Raw genomic sequence first — 22928 nt, 5'->3', positions numbered from 1 at the left:
CATAGAAACTCTAGATAATTTACTTTTCCATAAAAACAAATCAACTATTTTATTTAATTTAAAAAAATTTTTTCCTGGTATAGGACTTGGAATAGACTGAAACAAATATTGAATACGAGGATATATGTTCATTTTAATACAATTTACACGTCCACTCAATGTTAACGGTAGCTCCATCCATCTATTTAAATCAGATTTAATCTTATTTAATAAAGGCACATAGTTTAAACTATACAAATTTTGGTATTCTTTATCCAGTATTACTCCTAAATATTTAATTTTATTCGACTATTTAAACTTGGTAAGTTGTTTACAATCTGAGTAATCTCCATCTGATATTGGTAATATCTCACTTTTATCCCAATTTACTTTATAACCCAAAATTACCCCGTATCGTTTCAACAAATTTTGTAATGGTTCTAAAGAATTCTTAGGTTGGGACAAATATATCAAAACATCATCTGCAAACAAATTGATTTTATATTCATATCCACCAATTGTAATTCCTTTAATATTCACTTCTTGCCTAATAGCTTGAGCTAAAGGTTCTATAACTAATGCAAATAAGGCTGGTGACAACGGACAGCCCTGTCTCGTTAATCTAAACTAATTAAATACTGGCGAAATCTGTCCATTCATCACCACCCGAGTAGAAGGGTTAGTATATAATGCCTTAACCCAACCTATAAAGAGTGGTCCAAATTTAAATCTTTCTAACACCTTAAATAAAAAATTCAACTCCACATGGTCAAAAGCCTTTTCCGCATCAAGCGCTAGTATCATTTGAGTTGAGTTGCTGTGTCTAGAAGCATTAATTATAGTAATTAATTTAGTAATATTATCAGCTGAATACCTATTCTTAATAATCCTGCTTGATCCACATGTACTAATTTTGGTAAAAAAATTAGCCAATTTATTTGCTAAAACCTTTGCTAAAATTTTATAATCTACATTCAGTAAAGATATTGGTCTATATGAAGCACTTTTAATGGATCACTTTCTTTTTTTGTATAACTGTTATCAATGCCCTTGAAAACGATTCTGGGAATAATCCAGTATCAGTAGCTTGTTTAAGTACATCAGTATATATGGGAAATAACAAATCATAAAATTCTTTATAAAATTCCGTTGTAAACCCATCTTCTCCAGGCGATTTCCCACTTGGCATAGATTGTAATGCCTCTTTAAGTTCCATATCTGTAAATAGACCATCCAACACCTTAATATCCTCTTCCTCTAACAAAGGCAAAATCAAATTTTCCAAAAAGGAATCAATCTGTTCCAAATCGGAAGTCCCTCCAGATGTATATAAATCCTGATAAAATATACGAAATTCATCATTAATATCCTGTAGTTTATGTTATCCCTGAATTTCTAACTGCATTAATCATTCTAAAATTGTTCAGTTTTCAATTCCCAAGCTAAAACCATTTGTGTTCTCTCACCCAGCTCATAATACCGCTGTTTTGATCGCTGAATCATTTTTTCATAATTATAAATTTGCATTGTATTGTACCGGTTTCAATATAGACAACTGTATTTTATTATCCTTAGTTGCATTTTTCTGAAATTATTTTTCTAAAGCTGCAAGTTCTCTTTCTAAATCCTGAATCTCTGCCTTATATTGCTTCTTCACTCTTGCAGTATAACTAATAATTTGGCCTCATAAATATGGTTTTAAAGTATCCCATAATGTAAACATACTTTGAACTGTCCCCTCATTCATTTCTAAAAAGAATCTAATCTGATCTCTAACAAATGTAACAAATTCAGGTTTTTTTTAAACAACATTTCATTAAATTTCCAACGATAACCAACTTCTGCCATCGCCGCAACACTACATGAAATTAACAATAATGAATGATCTGACAAAATCCGACTCTTGTACTCAGCCTGTCTAATTCGACTTTGCAAATGTGATGATACCAAAAAAAAATCTATTCTTGAAAACAGATCATGACGAGCAGAATAAAACAAAAAAAATCTCTTTGGTCGGATTCATCCGCCTCCATATTTCCACTAAATTTAAATTATCCTTTTTGCCTTTTTAGTTTTCTTCATGACTTTTGGAGATTTATCCAACAATGGATCCAAATAGCAATTAAAATCCCTCCAACCATAATGTTCTCATTTAAATGATTCAAACACAAAAACGCATCAGTAACAAATTGTACATCATCTTCATTCGGTGCATACAAATTCATCAAAGTCCATGCTTCTGAAAATAATTTACAATTAACCTTCACACCCTACCTGCATTAGCAAAAAAAATTCTAAAATTAAAGGTACCTTCTTATGTATTAAAATTGCTACTCTGCGAGCCTTAAGAATTAAAAGACGCTATCACATGGCCAACCTAGTCCCGTTTTAATTTTAAGTGTTCTTTCTCTGTCAAATATGTCTCTTGTAAAAATGCAATACCCACCTTCATCTTTTTGATATAATCCAACACATTTCCTTTTTAATCGGATGATTAATCCCTTTAACATAAAATGTTGCAAAATTCAATTTACTCATTATCCCCCTCTAAATGGCTCCCAACACACCAAACCCTTACATAAAATGTAAGCTCCAAAATAAACCTTAAGCTACCAATATAAAACTAAAATAAAAACCCCACCCTATATATAAAAAAACCCTGAAACAACAACAAAAAAAACCACCTAAGTGGTACCCCCCTCTATTATCTGGTTGTGGTCTAAACCACTACTAGCAGATGACTTCGAAAGATGCAGTCATCCACCTCCCCCAACTGATAGTCCAATATCAGAAGAAACTTTTCCGTAATCAGAGTCAGTCCACAACTCCCATGACACCAGCAGCTTGACCATCATCTTCAATCTCGATCAATTTCTGCTCCTCCACTTTCTTCCTTCCATTTCCATTTCCATTCCTCTTAAGAGATCCCTGTGACTTCGATTGTTTCTGCAACTCAGAACTATGTGGATTATTTGGCAAAGAGTTAGCAAAAGTCAAAGCTTCATTCTCATCCTCAAAAAACTGACCTTGAAAATTACCATAAAACACTCAACACAGCTGGATATCTAAAAGTAAATCTGTAATCCTGCTTCCATAACACCGCCTAAACCGGGTTAAATTCTTTACGTCTCCTTCTAACATCTTGACTTAAATCAGCATAAAAGAAAACTCTATTAACCTGGACTTCAAAGGTCCCTGATTCTGACGAGCTTTCTGCACTGTCAAACGTAATATCATCTAATGATCTTGATACTTTAAACATCAAATAAGAACCGTACGTGGTGGTTGATCTGGAAAAGGTTTTCGTCGTATTGCCCTGTGCGCTCTATCCAATTCTAACCCTTCCAGAAACGCATCTTTTCCCAACATCTCTGGTATCCTCTTCTGGAAAAACTTCACTGGATCCGTTCCTTCTATATTCTCAGGCAGTCTTACTATCTTAACATTATTATGTTGGCTTTGATTCTCCAATGAATCAATTTTCTTCAAAAATTCTCATTTTTGCACACCCGATCCCGTAATACAGTGTTTCACGTAATCCATCCTCTCTGTTTATCTTTCCACTTATCATTACAGTCATGGAAAGCCCGCTTAATTTCTTTAAATTCATCCTGCACCACATCCACTGCTCATAAACATTTAGTCGCGTCTTTTTTAATTGCAGACACTTCTCTCAATTCTGTTAGTTGAATCTTGTTATCCTTAAATCCCTGTGTAACCGGTATCACCATATTGTCCATACTACGCATAAATTCTTCAGATACTGATAATGTAGTATCCCCTTCCACAAAACAGCTTTAAATGTCTGCAAAGGAGGAGATTTAAATCTCTGAGGCCTACCTCCTATAATTCTTGCAGCCTGTAATATTGCTGCTTCTTCTTTCTCAGGGGTTATTTTCAACTCTTCTTCTGTATCCAGGGCCACTATCTCGGCCCGTGCCACCTGACTGCGGGTCTACACTCCCTCCCAAACTGGGCCGACATTGTCAGCCCGTTGGAAGGGAGCCGTTCCCATAGCCTGGGCCCAATCAGGTATAATGCGCATCCGCAATTCCCCACACATGTCCAGTTCAGCTAAGGCCCGGAGGCGCAGGTCTTCTGATTCTGCACCTGAGGTCACTGCGCTGCCACCTGTACCAACGCATTCGCAGTCGTGTTCACAGTCAGAACTCTCACCCTCGCAAACCCCCACATCCTCAGGCACACAATCTGGGTTACAGTCGCGCCCCCTTTCCGGGGACATGGCTCACCATACCAGCGCCATCGTGTGTTGTTAGAAGCAAGGAGGGCGCCAGTGTAACAGAAATCCTCGCCTAAATGGTCCTCTGCGTCTTTGGAACTTCCAAAATCAACGCCTGTGGATCTTTCTCAAAGGTAGGCCTCAACTCTTCTGCACTTTCAGGTCTTTTAACTTGCATTTTCTTTCCAGTATGAGCCTTCAATCCCTTCATTATTGTTACAGTTAACTCTTAAACTTATTCAGAAAAAGTTTTATATCATTTAACTGTCTTTAATTTTCAGGCATTAATTATTCAGCTGGGGAGTGGTGGCTTTACACGTCCTCTTCCTACGCCATCTTGCCACCCCCCATTGAAGATGCTTTCTTGAAGTGACTTTATCACTTGACATCACTGGTGGCTCTGTTTGAAGTTTCATTTCTTCAGAAAGATGAGTCAACAAGCAAATGGTCTTCTGTTTGACCAAATGGCTTTCTGAGTCATTATTCTAGGTTTCAATGGAGAATAATAATCAAACTGCTTAATGCTCTAATGTAGCAGTGAAGCTGTCTCTTTGAGCAAACAGACTTCCACTTGAACAATCAACTCTAGGTTTATGGCTCTGTTCACAGCTTTCAATGGACAATAAGTTTCTTCATCTCCCACTTGACAGAACCTGGGCTTCTGCTTTAAAATGATATAATATGTATCTTTCCCTTTCAAAACCTATCTAGTAACTACCTTAAGAAATATATAAAATATAACATAACAATTAATAATAACATAATTCTGTCACACTGGCATAGAAGAAATAATGAACCTGGGACAATTAGCCATGATCCTCTCATGTATCATGAATTTTATTATGTTTTTTGAAGAGACACAAGAATGTTAGATTACATGGGATCCTGGATGAATGAGCCAATTAAATTCAGAATTGGCATGGTATTCTGAGTCAGAAGGACTCAGATTGGAGGCCTGTGACGAGAGGTGTGCAACAGGTATCATGGCTGGGTTCAGAGTTGTTTGTCATCATTATCAACAATTTGGATGAGAATATTAGTGGCATGGTTAGTAAGTTTGTGGATGGCACCAACATAACATTGAATAAGATCATCTAAGATCACAACAGGAACTAGATCAACTGGGAAAGTGGCAGATGAAATTTAATTTGGACAAGTGCAAAATGATTCACATTAGGAATTTAAATTATGGCAAGAGGTACATTAAATGCTTAAAGAAAATTGCAGAATAGAGTCCTCGGGGTACAAGTACATAGTTTCCTGAAAATGGCCACAAAAGTGGACTTGGTTGTGAAGCAGGTGTTCTGCACGTTTGCTTTCATCATTCAGGGTTGAGTACATGAGCTAGAATGTCATGTTACAACAGTACATATTTGTAGTATTGTGTGCAACAAGAGGAAGGATGTCATTAAGCTGGAAAGGGTATGGAATGGAGACATTACCAAGATTGGAGGGATTGAGTTGTAAGGAGAGACTGAATAGGTTGGATCTTTTTACCCTGAAGCATCGGGGGCTAAGGGGTGACCTGAGAAAGATATATAAAATTATCAGGTAGAGGGTCCCAAGTCCTTATCCATGAGTAGGGGAGTCCAAAATAAAAGGGTATAGATTGTAGGTCAGTCTAGAGTTGGCTCAGCTCCTTCTGTCTCTATCTTGCACTCTGACTTCTCCTTGATCGCTTCCCACCAGATCACTGGGAAGTCAAAGATGGGCTTCGCAGTTCTCCAACCGGCATACTCCTCCTTTAGCTCCTCAACATTCTCTGGGGTCAGCAACTTCAAGTTCAGCTTCCTCATCCCCCTGGCCACCTGGACCTCCTGTAGGTGACAGAAGGTGCAAAGGAGCAATGATCAGAGAAGACCACCAGTGTGATGTTGGTGGTTCTGACCATGATGGCCTTCAACACGAAGACAAAGCTATCAGAGACCAGGTTGAGCTGTCTGATCTCGACAGGTGGGCTGCGGCTGTGCTCCACCTGCAGTGTTGCTGGAGGTGTTGCAGACCTTTACGTCCTTTATCATCTCCATCAGGAGTCTGGAGGGGCTGTCTAGTCTGCTGTCAGAAAATTGTCCCCAGCAGCATCAAAAGCTGCGTTCACACTGAGATCCCAGCAAATTAGCGTGTCAACGACCTGGGTCAGATTGAATCAGTGTTCACACTGAACCAAGAAAACCTGGTTCAGTGCAACATTTACACTGGAGCATACTCAGTACCAGGATGAAAATGGCCCTCTATACCATATTGACTGTGTTTACATAGGCAAGTGAACCGATAAAAAGGCAGTTAAATACCAGCTTTCAGGGACAGTGTGAAAGCATGATGCAGTTGGAGTCCCCACCAGACGATCAGTCTGGACATCACCAGCAATGGTGGGAGCTGCTGGAAGATGGCTAGCCTCCCACTCCGTGCAAACAAGGTCTACACATTAATCAGCCCGAGCAGGGTGTTGCAGTACTTCAGGTCCACCATGAGGAGATGCTCTCCAACTACTTCCTTCACCTCAGTGATTGTAAAGTTGCCACCCCTCACCCCTGGCAGTATAATACCCAGATTGGAGGTGCATCAATTGTTCCACTCCAACCTTACCAACAACCCATGCGGCCACCATCGAGATCACCTCCATAGTTTCTGGGTTATGGCAGCCCGCACTTGTGTAGGAACACAACACCCGCTTTGACTTTACCTAGGTACTACAATGTATTTACACATCATGTAGTGCATTTAATAGTGCCCACATTTAGTGTACCAAATTCGATGTCTATTTTGATTCATTCAACTCCACAGTCCATTACCTTTATGGTGTCCATCAGCCTGAGCCCACATGCCCACCACTTGGGTGAACTTCAATACCAATTGTGGGCTCAAGAACAAGGTATGATCCTCCTCTGGGAGCGGAGTCTCATTGGGTAACACTGATGTGTCACTGGGAGAAGATCTGGCTGAGCTCCTGCTCCTCCATCTCTTGGTAGGTGAATGTTCTCCCACAGCTAGGGGGCCATGATGCATGGGCTGCTTCCAGTCTCCAGGAGCTGGAAGGGGGATGGGGGTGGTGCAGACTGCCTCTGCGCTGCTCCCAGTCTCCCAGAGCTGAGGGACAACTGCCTCTGCACTGCCCCTGGTCTCCTGGAGCTGGGGGGCCAGTAGCCTCTCAACTGGTCCTGGGTCAGGGGGCTACCAGGCTCAGCCGTCCCAAGTCGGTGGGTCGCTGGGTGTTGTATCTCTCCCCCCACCCTCTGTCAGGTTTAGTTAATCCACATTCTTCCTTTTCCCCTTCTCTCCATCCTTGCGCTTTCTCTGTTTGTGTCCAGCGCTTTCTCCTCTGATGCCAAGAGGCAGTTGTCTTCTACTTGCACCTTTACCTTTTTCTTCCCCCTGCCTGCAGTTTCCTTTGCAGGTTTCTTTCTTGATGCTTCTTGTAGTTTTTTTTCCTTTTCCCCTCTGTCTGCCATTCCCCCTCTGCAGCTCTCTCCTCCATCGCCTCTACCTCCTCAAGAGGGGCCTCCAGACTTGTGGCTGGGGTTTGAGGGTTAGATGTGCCTGGTGTCTCCTTTCTTCCCCTGACCTCGTTGGGGGGGGGGGGGGGGGGGGGGGGTGCCGGGGTGGTGTTGACCATTTGCCCACTTGCTGCTTGAGCGTAAGTGGCTAAGCGTTTTAGGCATGCGTAGAAGTGGTCTGCTTCCCCACAGTTTTCAGCACTTGCTCTCTCCACAGTCTTTGGTCTGGGGCCCTCCTCCTTACATCTTTTACAGGTAACTGCACTGCAATGGGCCATCACATGTCATACTCTGTTGCAATTTATGCAAACTCTGGGAATGCGTTAAATGTTAACCAGAAACAAAATGTGAGAAGTGGCATAAAACGCGGCCATGATTCAAGATCATCATCACCTTAAGGATGGCACCAAATGAAAACCTTGCGATCAAAGTATATATCTAATAAATGAAGAATGCTTTTTATAGACAATAGACAGTAGGTGCTGAAGTAGGCCAATTGGCCCATCGAGCCAGCACTGCCATTTTTTAGATCATGGCAGTAATTGAATGATTGGAAATAACTGGGATTATCTTGTGAGTCCCAGTCAGCAAATAAACAATGGGCCAAGTGGCAGAATGATTTGTTCATTCAAAATTTTAAAATATAAGGTTTTATTTAGTGAAAAATGTATTCAAAAATTAGATGATACCTGTACCTGAGTATGAATTTTTTTTTAAAAATTACACAGGATGAAAGCACAAGTGTACAATTTCAAATTTCAAGTAATTTCAACAATTAACAGGCAAACATTGTCAAGTTTATACACCTCAGATCAAGCACTATTTCATCTCTTAAAATAATGGGCTATGAAATACTAGCCTCCTCTTTCAAGAGAGAAAACAACTCAATTTCCTTAAGATATAATCCACCTGGTAAATAAGGCCCAATAATTTTTTTTTAAAAATCTAATTTATAACCACTAACTAATATCAAAATCAACAGTAAAGATTATATAACCACTTACAGCACAGAACAGGCCAGTTCGGCCCTACTAGTCCATGCCATAACAAATCTCCACCCTCCTAGACCCACTGACCAGCACCCAGTCCATACCCCTCCAGTCCTCTCCTCTCCATGTAACTATCCAGTCTATACTTAAATGTAACCAATGATCCCGCCTCAACCACGTCTGCCGGAAGCTCATTCCACATCCCCACCACCCTTTGCGTAAAGAAATTTCCCCTCATGTTCCCCTTATAATTTTCCCCCTTCAATCTTAAACCATGCCCTCTAGTTTGAATCTCCCCCACTCTTAATTGCTTATCCACATTTACTCTGTCTGTCCCTTTTAAAATCTTAAACACCTCTATCAAGTCCCTCCTCAATCTTCTTTCTCTGTAACTCAAACCTTGAAATCCTGTCAACATTCTCGTGAACCTTCTCTGCACTCTCTCTATTTTGTTTATATCTTTCCTATAATTTGGTGACCAAAACTGTACACAGTACTCCAAATTTGGCCTCACCAATGCCTTGTACAATTTCATCATAACCTCCCTACTCTTGAATTCAATACTCCGATTTATGAAGGCCAACATTCCAAATGCCTTCTTCACCACACCATCTACCTGAGTATCAGCCTTGAGGGTACCATCACTCCTAAATCCCTTTACTGCTCTGCACATCTCAATAGCCTACCATTTAATCCATATGACCTATTTAGATTTGCCTTTCCAAAATGTAACACCTCACACTTATCTGTATTAAATTCCATCAGCCATTTCTCAGCCCACACCTCCAGCCTTCCTAAATCACCTTTTAATCTACGGTAATGACATTGAAGCAGAAAAATGCTTGATTTTGTTCCCTGTCACCAGGATGTCTGGATTCACACTTAAAGAGTTAACAGAATTTGCAATTCCAAGATTACACATCAAATGTACAACAAAAATCCAATCATTTGCAATCTGACACTCCATCATAAGGTGATGATGTGCTCCACGCAAGACTTAGCAGGATCTGATTTCTGCACACCCTTGATACTCACTGGGTTCCAATCCCACATTCCCCTGCAACTCAGCAGTGTCCCAGCTGATGCACACTCTTAAATATTACCCATTACTCTTTGCACAGATGACAGTCTACATGCTGAGTATCTACAACATGTTTCTTTCTCAGATTTCCAGCATAATTTTTCATTTTCATTGAGTCACAAGATCAACCCTAGTCCACATACATTGAACCCGTCGCTCCCTCATAGCCCATCACCCTCCACTTTTCTTACATCGACGTGCCGACACAAGAGTCTTTTAAATGTTTCCATTGCATCAATGCCATCCAACACTTCCTGTCTAAAAAAACTTAGCTCCCTAAACTTTTGTCCATTCAAGAAAAAGCCAAGCTTGTTAATCTACAATCCAGACAACATCCTGGTAAATCTTCTCTGCACCTTCTCCAAAGCTTCCATATCATTCCAAAAATGAGGTGACCAGGGCGGAACACAATTCTCTTAGGATGATGTAACCAGGTTTTTCTAGAGCTGTAATATTACCTCAAACTCAAACTCCTGACTAATGAAGCCCAGCACTCCAAACACCTTTCCAACCACCCTATCAACTTGCGCAGCAACTTTAAGACATCAACAGACTTCCAATAGTCCAGAGACACTGAGTGTCTCCCATAGCTTCTGCAACCGCACAGACCCCCGTTCAATCCTTGGGAACCCAAGCTCCAAATGCAAATATCCGATAAATCTGGAAGCCTTCAGCACCTGAGGCCCTTCTTGGCCTCAGCACCCTCACGAATCCCAGTTCCTCGTGTCCCTCGACTGCAAGTCGTTGATTGCTTGCAGTCTGCGTAAGAACTTCAGCCATTGAACTCTTCACTGGTCTGCTACTGTGTTGAGTCATCTCTTCCTCTGCTTCTCCTTCTCAACGGGGGTGAAATGTTCTTCCCTTTTATGGTGACCTGCGCCAGGTCGCTGGTACGCCGGCATCTGCAACCCTTCGTGGTCACTGCACCGCCATCTTTAGAACAAACCCCGCAGTTGCAGGAATTTAGAACATAACACTGCCAGATCCTTTCACAAGCCATTTAAAGTCTGCATGCAGCCAATGGCATTATGATCAGGTGGTTGCTTGCATCCTATGGAGCAGGTGCTGTGTCTCTGCTCCCCGTTCCCCTGGGCCCACACCAGCAGCAGCTGCACAGCCATTTTGTTTGGACTCCAAATCCCTCTGTTCCTCCACACTGCTTAGAATCCTATCACTATCTGTGTATTCTGCCTTCTAGTTCAATATTCCAAAGTCCATAACTTCACACTTTGCAGGATTGAACTCTATTTACCACAACTCCTGTTCAAATCCCGTTGTAACCTATACACACACACACTCTCAACCTTTGATTTATCTGCAAATTTAAGAACCTGCTCCTTCAATTTGACATCTGTCATTTATATTTAAAAAAAATCACACAGAACAGGGGTCCCACAACAGATCCTTACAGAATACCATTATTAACTGACCTCCAAGCAGAATATGTTCCATCAATTACTACTCTCTTATCTTCTGTATGCAAGCCAATCCCAATCCATGCAGTGGAATTTGCATGATCCCATGAGTTTCTGGATGAGCCTAGAAAGATTGTCAAACACCTTCATCACCTAAATCAATCAAGGTTGTGATGCAAGACTTGATCCACACAAAGCAATGCCCCTACTATCCCTAATAAGTCTATGCTTCTCCAAATGCTCCCAAATCTTATCCCCAATAATCCTCTGCATTAACTTGCCTCTGATAAAAGATTCACTTGCCTATATTTCCCATGATGATCCTTATTAACTTTCTTGAACAAGGAATTACATTTGCCATCTGCTAATCCTCTGGTACCACTCCTGTGGCCATGGAGGACACAAAGATAATGGTCAGGTTCCCAGCAATATTTTCCTTTGAACTCCAAAATAGCCTGGAATATATCCTGTCCATCCCGAGGACTTGTCTCACATAATGATTTTCAGAAATTCCAACACCTATCTCATTCTTAACCTCAGCAAGCTCCAGCTCATCACCCTGTTCTAGGCTGATCTCTCTCTCTCTCTCTCTCTCTCCTTCCCCCCCACCCACCCCCCACCCCCAACCCAGTGAACAATGAAACAATACTCATTAAGGAACTCCTCCACATTAAGAGATAGAGTGGTCCTACCCTCACTCTGATTATACTGCTGTTCTTCGTATACCTGTAAAATGGTTCAGGGATTCTCGAAACCCTACTTGCCTGAAATTTGCTTCCAAATCCTTAAGTATACTTCCTTCTTCGTCTTGACTATTTCATCTCTCAGGTCAACCATGACTCCTTTACCCTATTTACCATGTTTTTAGTCTACCTCAGTGGGGCAAACCTATCCAGAACTCCAATAGGTCCCAAAACAACCTCCACATTTCAGCTGTGCATTTCTCTGAGAACACCTGTTCCCAATTTACTCCAATGTTCCTGTCCAACATCATCATAATTAGCCAAACCCCAATTAAATTATTTCCCATTTTAGCCCCTTTTCCATTGCCATCCCAGTTAATTGGCTGTGTAGTGTTCCAGTATAGGAGGCCCTTTGTGCCATTTCCACTGGGCTACCTTTAAATGGGACAAAACTCATCTCCGTGGATCAAAGTGTTCTACCTTCAACTGGAAACAGGTGACTTTCTGCTGTCTCTTTTCCACTGGTTTTATCAGCACGCTGGCATGCTGACAGATTTCTTTTTCCACCGGACCCTGTCCTAGGTAAATCCTGGGACAAGATGCCAGTGGAAAAGGGGCTTTTGTCTCCTCCTGTCCTTGCCAATGACTACACCAAAGAGATCAGGAAGTTCCAGTCACTATCTATAAAATGCTCACCCACAGAGGGATCTATTACCTGACCAGGTGCAATACCCATTTCTGGATCTAGTATAACCTTCCCCTCTCAGCCTGTCCTCAAACAATTCTGCCCATCTAATGCTTTTGCACCCAGAAGGTGCCAATCAATCTTAGTGAAGGTGAAGTCATCCATGACAACACTTATTTTTACACCCTTCCAAAATCTAGCTACTTAACTGTTCCTCGGTTGTCCAGAGGCTACTGGAAGTCCTTGAGAATACTCACAAGAGAGTGATTGCCTCCTTCCTGTTACTGCCTTCCATCCACTTACTCTGAAGATGATCCCTTCACGACTTTCTCCATTTCTGCAGCTGTGTATTATCCCTGATTAGCAATGCCTCTCCCTCTGCCCCTAATATCTGACCTTCTTCCCCATTGCTTTTGAAATATTTAAACCCCAGAACATGCATCAGCCAATCCTGCCAAATGTGACAGCCAATTCTCTAATGTTCTGCATACAGTACCATTCACTCAAACTGCAGCCAAAACTACACATGTTGAGTTTCTTTACCACGGAGATTGTATGCAGGTATTCAAAATGATTAAAGCTATTAATAAACTTGTTCAACAAAACAAAATATTGCAGTCCTGAAAATGACCTAAAAAGCACTTGGAATGAAGTGCCAAATCACCCAAATATATTTTGGAATTGTTATAAGATCTGAAATAGGACATCCATGAAGGCTGCGAATACAAAAACAAGCACTCAACAGGGAATTCATTTTTTTAAACTGAATGCAAGTGGTTCTGGTAAAACCATGTTTAATAACCTAATGTAAACAAAGAATTGCTGGAGGAATTCAGCATGAAAGGGCATCCATGGGTGGAAATGGTTGGTCAAGAATTCAGATCAGAAACCCTTTATCAAGACAAAGATTCATTTAAAAAGGGGGTAAGAAACGAGGGAAAGGACCAGAGATGATACAGTAAAGAAGATGTGGGGTGTAGGGGAAGGTGAGAGAGAGGAGGTCAACACAGGGAAGAGAGAGAGAGAATGAGAGAGGGGAAGAGACAGGGAGAGGGACAGGGGAGGGGCAGAGGGAGAGAGTGGGGAGAATGGGGAGGAGAGAAAGGATGAGAGATGGGGAAAGAGAGGGGGAGAGTGAAGGGGGCAGGGGAGAGAGGGGAGAAGAAAGGGGTTATAGAAGGGGAAAAGAGGGCGGGGAGGAGTGGGGTGAATGGAGAAGATGAGGGAGAGGTTGTGCAAGAGAGAGAGAAAAAGGAGAAATAAAATAATAGGTGAGAAAATCGATGGCTGCAGGAAGTTCAAGACTCGACTCACAAACAGAGCTTAGGCATTTAGCAAAGCATTCACCCTGTCTTTGTTTGGTCTCAGGGATGCTGAGGAAGCCACAGCAAATGCAGTGGATTAGGTTGAATGATGTGCACATGAAGATCTGTCCCATCTGGAAGGCCTATTTGTGGAGGTCTGATGGAGGTGAATGAGGTGATGCAAGGCCAATTTTTGCATTTCTGCAGTTGCAGCTGGAAGTACCCAAGGGGATTGGTTGGGTGGAAAGGGAAGAGCAGACAAGGGAGTCTTGCAAATTCTTATCTCTGCAAAAAGCAGGTAGGAAAGGTGTGGCTAGCAGTGGGATCACGCTGACATTGGCGGAACTGTCGGATGATAATGTGTCGGATGTGTAGGCTGGTGGGATAGAAAATAGTGGGGTTCATCAATTACAGTAAGGAGAATCAACATTTTATCAAAGAAAGAGAACATTTTGCATGTCCTGGAGTGGAAGGCCTCATGCTTGGACAGCTATGGCAAAAGAGGATAAATTGTGTGAAAGGTATGGCATCCTTACAAGGAACAAGATGGGAAGAGGTGTGATCCAGTTAGCTAGCACAATTGGAGGATTGTAATTGATTTTCATGGATATTTTGTCTGCTGAGATAAAGTGGTCAAGGAAAGGGAACAGAAACAATCTAGGTAAATTTAACAGGAGGGTAGCAGCTGACACTGAATTTTGGAAAATTGCATGGGTACAGGAGGAAACATTGGAGAGTGGTCCTAGATAGGATAGGAACATGGGCTGTTCCACATACTCAACAAAAAGCCTAACATAGTTGGGGCCCATACATGTGCCCACGGCTACATCCTGGAGGAAATGGGAGAAGTCTTTCTTTTTAAAATATTTTAATTGATTTGGTAGATACGAATATTACATGTTATATATTGTCTACATATTAGTTACATAACTTTTATATAATGCAATACAGTCTATGAATCATAGGTGATTTAAAAATTGACTTGTACACAATGCTCAAATTATTACAAAAATTCTATATAACATTAAAAAGATCAAGATTGAATTTGACAAGATATGGGGCGCATTTTTATGGACTACTAACATAATTTGAATACAAAGGCAGGGAATTCTGGGGGTTATATGTCTGATGTCCAGGAGCTGAGACTTGATTCTTTACATATTATTTGGTGGTGATCATGTTTAGTGAGCGGGGTAGGATTAGAAATGGGAGGGGTGTCTTTTTTTTCAATTTTCCTTTATAAGTGGAAGAGATTAGTCCAATTAGATAACCAACAATGAACATGTCATAAAATTAGAATATGAGGTGAAGTTTTCATAAGAGAATTTCCATTTTATCCAAATATTGGTACAAGACAATGTATAAATCACTTACGATTCATATTCTGTATTGCATTATATAAAAGATATGAAATGGGAGAAGTCAAAGGAGAATTTGTAAAGTGCGAGGACAAGTTCCACCAAGTGGAGGAATGTCGATTGACGGGAATTGTATGGCTTTACATTCAAACTCTGTGCAACGAGGATTAAACAATGAACACATGGAAGTTCATACAAGTTCACAAAGATAAGCGTATACAGAGCCGTTGTCATACCCACACTCCTGTTCGGCTCCGAATCATGGGTCCTCTACCGGCATCACCTACGGCTCCTAGAACGCTTCCACCAGCGTTGTCTCCGCTCCATCCTCAACATCCATTGGAGCGCTTTCATCCCTAACGTCGAAGTACTCGAGAGGGCAGAGGTCGACAGCATCGAGTCCACGCTGCTGAAGATCCAGCTGCGCTGGATGGGTCACGTTTCCAGAATGGAGGACCATCGCCTTCCCAAGATCGTGTTATATGGCGAGCTCTCCACTGGCCACCGTGACAGAGGTGCACCAAAGAAAAGGTACAAGGACTGCCTAAAGAAATCTCTTGGTGCCTGCCACATTGACCACCGCCAGTGGGCTGATATCGCCTCAAACCGTGCATCTTGGCACCTCACAGTTTGGCGGGCAGCAACCTCCTTTGAAGAAGACCGCAGAGCCCACCTCACTGACAATAGGCAAAGGAGGAAAAACCCAACACCCAACCCCAACCAACCAATTTTCCCCTGCAGCCGCTGCAACCGTGTCTGCCTGTCCCGCATCGGACTTGTCAGCCACAAACGAGCCTGCAGCTGACGTGGACTTTTACCCCCTCCATAAATCTTCGTCTGCGAAGCCAAGCCAAAGAGAGACATGGAAGTTCATACATTGTTCCTGAAGTAAATCAGTTGTAATGTCTTTAGTCAATGAATAACTTAATGATAACCACCAATCAGCACTCACATGAAGAGGAATCATAGACTATTTCTTCTAGATTCCAACTAGAACAGGGATCAATGCTCCTGCCGGTGAAATGCAGATAAATACATTCGTTGAACTTAGAGCAAACATGGAATGAATTCTATCTTGTTCTTGTACATCCAGGAATAAAAATAGGGAGGAAAATAGTAACAGAACTGTCTGGGATAAGCGAATCCAAAAGTAATGTAATGAACAATTTTATTTATTAAAGAGAAACAAAATTTGTTGCATCAGATACCCACTAAACTGAAATCCAAATGCTCAGAATTAAACCTGTGCCATGAGCCAAACAAGGCATCAGCAGAACTTTATCTTGTTATTCTTCACTCATTTTCAAAATTGTGATATGATAAATTTAAGAAGTGACCTCAATTCGGAAGCAGGTTAAAACCTGGCCAGTGGTGGCCATCCATGCACTCCAAGACTGCTTTGAGTGCACTGACTGGAACATGTTCAAGGAAGTAGTAACCAGTGGCAACTGCTTAAATCTGGAGGAGAACACGGCATCAGTGACCAGCCACATCAGTAAGTGTTCTGACAACGTCACTGTGCCCAAGACCACGATAACTCGTTCTAATCAGAAGCCATTGATGTCTGTGGAGGTGCATGGGCTGCTCAGGAACCAAGATGCTGCCTTCAGAGCAGACAACAAGGTAGCCCTGGATACTGCAAAAGCCAAACTGTCTAAGGCTATCAGGGAAGTCAAGTGTGAACATGCCCAGCATATTCACAGCCACTTCCTGCAAAGCGAGGACACGCAATGCAAGTGGAAGGGCATCCAAGACATCACCAACCACAAGACCAAGTCATCTATCTGTCTGTGAAGGCGATGCCTCTCTCTCAGACAAACTGAACAACTTCTACGCTTGTTTTGAGGCAAAAAATGACTTTGTGGCAAAGAAGACCACTCCTCCTCAAAATGATCTGGTGTTGTGTCTTGCAGTGGCCTACTTGAGGAGTGAGCTAGGCAAAGTCAACCTGCGGAAAGCTGCTGGACTGGAGTAACATCCCTGGCAGAGTGCTAAGGGGATGTCTGGCTCAGCTAATATTCTCACTGACATCCTTAGCATTTCCCTGAGAAGCGCCGTGGTACCAATGTGTTTCAAAGCCACCACTGTTGTCCCTGTGCCAAAGAAGTTGTCTGTGTCCTGCCTTAATGATTACCACCCTGTCGCACTCACATTCATGCCCATTGTCATGGCACACATCAAGCTCCTGCTGCCCCCATCATAAGACCCCCTGCATTTCACATACAGATCCAACTGCTCCATGGTCAATGCCATTGCCACCATCCTCCATCTACCCCTCATCCACCTGGAAAACATGGACTCATATGTTTGAATACTGTTTATTGACTTCAGCTCAGCATTCAGCTTAATCATACCACAGTACTTGGATAATGAAGTTGAACCTACTGGGTCTAAACACCTACTCTACAATTGGATTCTCAACTTTCTATTGGGGAGACCTCAGGCAGTCCAGACTGGAAAAAGCACCTTCAAGACCATCACACTGAGCACAGGCAACCACCCCCCACCCCCCCACCCCAGGGCTGCGTGCTTAGCCCATTGTTCACTCTGCTGACACACAACTGTGCAGCTAAACACAACTCGAACCACATGATCAAGTGGGCCTGATTAGTAAGAACGACAAGTCAGAATACAGAGATGAGGTGCAGTCACTAATAGACTGGTGCAGAACCAACAACCTGAATCTGAATGTTAAATAAGGAGATAGTTGTCAACTTCAGGAGGGTCCAGGGGGACCTTGCTCAGCTGACCATTGACAGTTCCACTGTCTTGGTCATCAAGTTCCTTGGAGTGCACTTGGCAGAGAATCTCACCTGATCCCTTAACACCACCTCCATAGCCAAGAAAGCCCAGCAATGCCTCTACTTTCTGCGAAGGCTGAGGAAAGTTCATCCCCCACACCCCTATCCTCACTACATTCTACAGAGGATGCAATGAGAGCATCTTATGCAATTGCATCTCTGCCTGGTTTGGAAGCTGTACCTCCTTGGACTGCAAGATCCTTCAGAAGATAGTGAAGTCAGAAGAAAAGATCACTGGGGGTTTTCTTACTACCATGAAGGACATCTACAACACTTGATGCAGGCAAAAGGCAATAAACATTATGAAGGACTCCACACACCCCTCAAATAAACTGTTCACCCTCCTGCCACATGCTTGGAGCTACTGCAGCAATAGGGCCCAAATGTCCAGATTGGGCAACAGTTCCCCACCCCCCCACCCCCCACCCCAAGCCATCAGACTCCTGAATTCCCAGAACATATGTGCATAGAGTACCTTGGTATCGAGGACTCTTAATACTTAATATGTTAATACTTAACATTTTGTGTATAACTTCTATTTTAACTTGAATTTGTGTAAATATGCTCTGTGGTCCTGGAGAAAAGCTCTCATCTTTACCATGTGAGCATGGAATGAACAATAATATAAAGGTAACTTTTTTTGAATATTTTATTTATAATTTTTCAAACTCAAACAGTGTCAACAATCCATAATAAAAAACACACTACATTCTCCAAGCTTCACGATCGAGCCCAGTTTTTTCCCCTCTCATTCCCCCCCCCCCGTCCCAATTAATATAACCAAAGACAATAAATAAAGATGACTTGACAGTTAACTCATCATCTGATGACTGTGCCCACATGAGAACAAAAGTAAAACTCCATTTATCTGACATGCTAATGACTTTGGAAGAAATGGAGGGAGATGTTTGGCTAATGCTGAGATGGTATTTCAATTTGTACTCCAAAGCATATTCATATTTATAAGCATATTTATAACATCTTTAGATGTTATGAAGCAGGAAAATATTTTTTTTCAATTAACCTTTGTAAGCTTGAAGGCAACATGGAACCCAGGGCCCTGGAGCATTAAAGAGAGAGCTGGAGCTAGTGCAATGACAGATGCAACGTTCCTCTGTGGAAATCTAACTCCAACTGTTGAAAATCAACATCTCTATTCAGAACTGCTGGCTCCAACCAGTGAGATTCATGTATTAACCCAAATCATTTTAAATCAAAGATATCTCACCAATCACTAATTAAAGGAAGCAGCCCTTTCTATCAACACCAAATTTCTTACTGTCAAAATGTTTTCTGTTCAAATACAATTAATTTGCTTACTTGTATTGTGAATTTGTTACTCTCTAATTTTTGTATCCTTTTTATAAATATAAACACAACAAAGATACTTTTAGAAATCAAAGTGATATAACATAAAACTGAAATCAGAATTTCACAAAATATCACATTCACTTGCCTTAAAAATTATTGTTGCTTGATCTTTCCATGTTGTTATGATCAGTAAATAGCATGATTATCAATTGTGAAATCTCACCAAGAGAGAACTGAAGATTTTATGCATGGAAATTTTTGTGTGTTTGTGTTCCATGGCTAGAGTTCTAACAAATGGGATGAGAGAGAAAATTAACTGTGTATCATGTGATCACAGCATAATAGATTCTAATACCTCATGAGAATATTCAGCTCATCAAATCAATGTAGCCTCTTGACTGAGAAATCCTCAGTTGCATTCCCCACTTTCCTCGATACCATCCATGCTATTCTCCATTTATTTCACTTTTAAAGATAATGATTAAAACAGTTCATCCGAACAAGCTGTGAATTCTGACTACTATGACCAAAACTGAAGGTTTCAAAGTAATTTTGTAAAGTAGTAAAATTGGTCCAGATATTCTAATTTCAGAATCAGATTTCAGATTTATTATCAGAGTACATACGTGACAACACATACAACCCTGAGATTCTTTCTTCTGCACGCAAGGCAGAATTACCACTTATTGGAAGTGCAAGAAAAACTATACACAGTGTTTAAATGTAAACAAGTAAGGGACTATAAACAGATAATAAATGCAAACAAACTGTGCAATACAGAAAATATTTAAAAAATCAATAAAGTGCAAAAGAGTCCTTGATTGAGTTTGTTGTTGAGGATTCTTGATAGTGGAGGAATAGCAGCTGTTCATGAACCTGGTAGTGTGAGTCTTGTGGCACCCGTACCTCTTTCCTGAGGGCAGCAGTGAGAACAGAGTGTGTGCTGGGTGCTCTAGATCCTTGATGATTGCTGCTGCTCTCCAATGGTAGCGTTCCCTGTAGATGTTCTCGATAGTGGGGAGAGTTTTGCAAGTGATGTCTTGGTCTGTATCCACTACCTTTTGGAATGCTTTACGCTCAGAGGTATTGGTGTCCCCATACCAGACAGTGATGCAGCCAGTCAGTTATTCTAGACTTGAATTAGGAAAAGCTGATTGAAATCAGGGCCAGGAAAAGGGAGACAGACAACTGCGACTTGCGGGAGTCATTCAAAATACTGAAAGCTCAAGACCAACATGTTTCCGTGAAGGAAAACAAATCCAATAAAACTTGGATGTTAAGTGATATTGACAGTAAGATAAAGATAAACAAGGTAATGTATGGCAGCAATCAAATTGAAAAAGTAGATGGCCAAATAGGAGTACAGAATATGTAAAGAAGCACTTTAAAAAAAATTATGAAGCAAAGTGGAAGCATGAAGTATCACAAAGTGATTGTGTGTGTGTGTGTGGGGGGGGGGGAGGGTGTAAATTCATAAAGCACTTTCTAAACTTCTCCAGGGTAAGAGGGTAACCAGGGAAAGAGTAAGGCCTGTTATGGATGCATGGGTCAATTTCTGCATGGAGCCAGTGGGTAAAGATGAAGTCTCAGTGAATACTGATGGAGAAAGTCTTAATTTAAGGAGAAGGACTTGTTATTTACATATATATAGTATACTTGCATTATCATCCAAGATTTTAACAAAATTAATCACAGCCTCTCCCTCTCATCCCCCAATGGCCACTGGATTGTAAACCTCTGGTTTTCCCTCTGAAGGCACAATGAGCTTCTTGGTCTTGATGACATTGAGTGAAACATTGTTATTAGTCCACCATTCAGCCAAATTTTCAATCTCCCTCTTGTAATGAGTCAATATACCCCTTTTAGCCCACTAAGGTGCCATCATCAGCAAACGTTTCTGGTATTGTTGTCGAACACAGTCATAGATTTAAAGTGAGTAGAGCAGGGAGCTGAATACACAGCCCAGTGGTGCTCCAGTGTTTATGCAGATTGTGGAGATGTTCTTGCCAATCTATGCTGATTGGGGTCTGGAGATGAAGAAATCTTGGATCAGTGAGGGATTGAGGCCCAGGTCTTAGAGTTTGCTGATTAGTTTTGAGGGGATACTGGTGTTGAATGCCAAACTGTAGTCAATAAAGAACATCCTCAAGCTTGCATCTTTGCTGTCCAAGTGTTCCATTGATCTGTACAGTACCAGTGAGATGGCATCTGCGATAGACCTGTTGCAATCATCAAATTGGAACAGATCCGTTTCCTATCAGACAAGAGCTGATATGCTTCAACGTCCAGTCTCTCAAAACACCTCATCACTGTAGATAATGAATGCCACTGGTCAGTGGTCATTTAGACAATTACCACATTCTTCTTGAGCTTGTTTGAAACAGGTGGGTACCATGAGATGTTAAAGTGAGATGTTAAAGATATCTATGCTTCTATAGCAAATGGCTCATCAATACATTGTCAAAGGCATTTAGGGATGGAAAACAAATACTTGCCTTCCCAATTATTCTCACATTCTTAAGGTAAATTAAAAAATATGAAATTTTCAAGTTTTTTAAGACATACTGCATGATAACATGCCCTCTCAGCCCACAAGCTTGTGCAGCCAATTGACCTACACCCCCAGTATTGACGGGTGAGAAGAAAATGGAGCCCCTGGGGAAAACCCTTGTAGACACGAGGAGAATGTACAAACTCCTTACAGACAGTGTGGGATTCGAACCCCAGTCCTAATCACTGGTGCTGTAACAGCGTTATGCTAACTGCTAAACTAACCATAGTGCCCACAGTTGTAGGTGGGTGTTCAATTAACAAGCAGAAAAAAAGAAATAAATAGATCTCCTTGCAGTTTGCAAACTGATATTTGAGGGGTTCTGTGCGATTTAGTCTTGGAGCTGTAGTTTTTAATAATCTATTGGGAATCACAGAGGAAAATGCATGATGTTAAGTTTTCAAATTGCTGACGCTGCAAATCTGAATGAGGATTGAAAACTGTGAAAACACTCAGCAAAGAATTAAATATAGGTTAAGTAAATCAACAAAAATCAAAAGAGGTCACAGCATAAAATAAATTTAATCAGCCAAGTCCATGTCAGCCAAAATAAAAGTACAACTCAGCTCTGACTGTGGTTCTTCAGTATTAAGCCATATTCTTTGTAAATGTGTTCAGGATTTCTGCATCCCCTGACTCTGGAAGCAACAAGTTGCACATTCCAAGACACTTAAATAAAATGCTACCTCTCTCGTGATCCTCCAGTAATTATACTATGCTCCTGCATCTCTTTTTTGTATATTTTATGTAATATTCCATACATGCAGTATCTATAATTCTTATATCAAGAAAGAACAAATTGATTACATACATGATGGTTTTCACCCCACCCGAAAAACCCTCCCTCCCACTCAACCACCCCTCTCAGAGAAACAATATACAAATTGAAAAAATAAAGCCTTATAGGTACATTAAAAAGAAGAAAAAAGAGAAAGAAATCTTTGGAGTTCAGAAAGAGATATCGTCCAGTACAACTCATCTATCCTAACATAAAACATACAGAGGAGAATCTCACAGGACTATAGGGATAAGAAGGA

The 22928-nt window shown here is 41.3% G+C and overlaps 1 protein-coding gene across 2 annotated transcripts in view; it reads right to left on the bottom strand.

The window, feature by feature from the left end:
• LOC138755667 (KAT8 regulatory NSL complex subunit 1-like) overlaps nt 1-22928 on the bottom strand; it is a 221979-nt gene that overhangs the window by 124341 nt on the left and 74710 nt on the right. The gene's annotated exons all lie outside the window — the stretch shown is intronic.

Source organism: Narcine bancroftii, chromosome 2 (genome assembly GCF_036971445.1).
Source record: "Narcine bancroftii isolate sNarBan1 chromosome 2, sNarBan1.hap1, whole genome shotgun sequence".
NCBI classification, from domain to species: domain Eukaryota; kingdom Metazoa; phylum Chordata; class Chondrichthyes; order Torpediniformes; family Narcinidae; genus Narcine; species Narcine bancroftii.
This window is presented reverse-complemented; position numbering and strand designations above follow the sequence as displayed.